Source organism: Rhamphochromis longiceps, linkage group LG18, assembly GCF_057381845.1.
Source record: "Rhamphochromis longiceps isolate RC_006_pf linkage group LG18, R_longiceps_female_GT1.1, whole genome shotgun sequence".
In the NCBI taxonomy this organism is placed as follows: Eukaryota; Metazoa; Chordata; class Actinopteri; order Cichliformes; family Cichlidae; genus Rhamphochromis; species Rhamphochromis longiceps.
The window spans coordinates 37,896,489-37,899,116 of NC_140574.1; positions in this window are offsets into that span (position 1 = coordinate 37,896,489).

Genomic DNA, 2,628 nt, shown 5'->3' on the forward strand with positions numbered 1-2,628 from the left:
ACCTATTCAGGTTGTAAATCGTGTTTTTAAAAAGTAACTAAGTAATTAATTACTTTTGAAAATAAGTAATCAGTAAAGTAACGGGATTACTTTTTTGGGGAACTAATCAGTAATTAGTTACTGATTACTTTTTTCAAGTAACTTGACCAACACTGCTGGTGACACACCTGCACCCCAAGGCCCTGCATGTGTGGGTGGGTGTGGTGGAGCGAGTAGAGGGAGGCAGTTGGGGATCGAAATAAGGGAGGGGCAAGCAGCCCCTCCCTGGGTCAGCTCCCCTGCTGACCACAGTAGGCACCCCCGCCCTCTGGAACCCACCAAGGCCAGGGGGCCCAGACCCATCCAGACCCACGGCAGTAGCACCGCCAAGCCCCACAGGACCCGTGGCCAGAGATTAATAACAAGTATGGTTCAGTGCAGAGAGGTTAGGGTCATTAACACATCATGACAAAAGAAGAAACACCCAGTGCATCATGGGAATCCCCAGCAGCCTACACCTATTGCAGCATAACTAAGGGAGGATTCAGGGTCACCTGGTCCAGCCCTAACTATATGCTTTAGCAAAAAGGAAAGTTTGAAGCCTGATCTTGAAAGTAGAGATAGTGTCTGTCTCCTGAATCCAAACTGGAAGCTGGTTCCACAGAAGAGGGGCCTGAAAACTGAAGGCTCTGCCTCCCATTCTACTTTTAAATACTCTAGGAACAACAAGTAGGCCTGCAGAGCGAGAGCGAAGTGCTCTAATAGGGTGATATGGTACTACAAGGCCATTAAGATAAGATGGGGCCTGATTATTTAAGACCTTGTATGTGAGGAGCAGGATTTTAAATTCAATTCTGGATTTAACAGGAAGCCAAAACAGGAGAAATATGCTCTCTTTCTAGTCCCTGTCAGGACTCTTGCTGCAGCGTTTTGGATTAGCTGAAGGCTTTTCAGGGAGTTTTTAGGACATCCTGATAATAATGAATCACAGTCGTCCAGCCTGGAAGTAATAAATGCATGAACTAGTTTTTCAGCGTCACACTGAGACAGGATATTTCTAACTTTAGAGATGTTGCACAAATGGAAGAACGCAGTCTTACATATGTGCATTGAATGATTTCCTGTGTTGTTCAGTGGTGCATTATGGGTAATCTCAGTCTCTCACTGAGCGTGCTCCTGTGACTAGCCAGCACATCATGGAGTGGGTGGGAGGTATAATCCAGCACCGTCCTTATCTTGGACAGCATCCGCCTCTCAGACACCACCCCGAGGGAGTCCAGCTCCGTCCCCACAACATTACTGGCCTTGTGATCAGTTTAGTGAGTCTGTTGGCACCTGCGACTTCTGCAGGAAGTGGAAACACATAGGGAACACAGCTGACACAAATGAACATGATGCCACAGGGGAAGCAAAACTAAACACACTGAACAAGACTTTCAAAACAAAACAGGGAACATGGAGAGACATGAACTGGGACACATGAGCTTGACAGAGAGGGAGTCAGAGGAGAGAGACACAAGGGGAACCTTACAGAACAAGGAATTATTACTTAATACGAGGGAGAAAGAGTCTTTTTTTGCTTTTTGGTAGACATTTCTACTAAAACACTTTCGCCTTTATCCACACCTATTGTTATTTTATCAACTTTAGCTCATGACATGAGCTTAGCTTGATAAGCATCTTATCTTAATGACCTTGTAGTACCATATCACCCTATTAGAGCACTTCGCTCTCGCTCTGCAGGCCTACTTGTTGTTCCTAGAGTATTTAAAAGTAGAATGGGAGGCAGAGCCTTCAGTTTTCAGGCCCCTCTTCTGTTGCTTTTGAGCCACTTGCAAACAACATCCACACATAATTTAGAATCATCAGTGGAACCAACACAATACAACCAACCAATGTTGGGATGTCAGGAAACTTGAAAACTTCAAAGAGTAATCAAATTACAGTGTTTAATGGGTCACTTATATTGTTGAGCAGAAGCCATCTGTTTTTGACACAGACAGCAGTTTGCTGGTGAAAACATCGGAGCATTTTTCAGCTAAAGGGAAATTTTCCAAGAAGTAGATGGAAACCAAAAAGAGAGCTAAAGGAAGACAGCGCTGTTCTAGATTCAGCATGCTGATGACACTTTGTGTCTCCTCAGTTTGTAAATAACCACTTCCTAAATGAAATCCTATATCCCCGTCTGCTCCAGTCTGCATGCCAAATATCCTTGGGCAAGATGCTAACCCCAAGTCTCTCTCTGATGCATCCATCACAGCATGATGGTGTGAGGATGTTAGAGAGGAAGAGCACAGAGGAAGGTGCTGGTGTGAATGGGTGAACGAGGCAAGTCGTGTAAAGTGCTTTAGGTGCTCAGCTAGCTAAAGTTCTGTATAAGAACCAATCACCCCATATGTGCACAACTAGCTATTGGTCCAACTAGTTATGAGATATACTAGTCAGCTGAAGCAAATTCTGCATGTTATTCATGTATGAGCTAAGCTGCTGCACGCCCATCCTGCAGGTGGCAGCAGCGTTCTCTCTATGTTGGAAGGAGGCGGCATGAAGAAAGACGATAGTTTGGTTTTTCTAGTTCGTTGAAAGTGACTGGTTGTATGTAGAGTTTGTCATAGTAAACTAACATATAACCACTTGACCAGTGCAAGG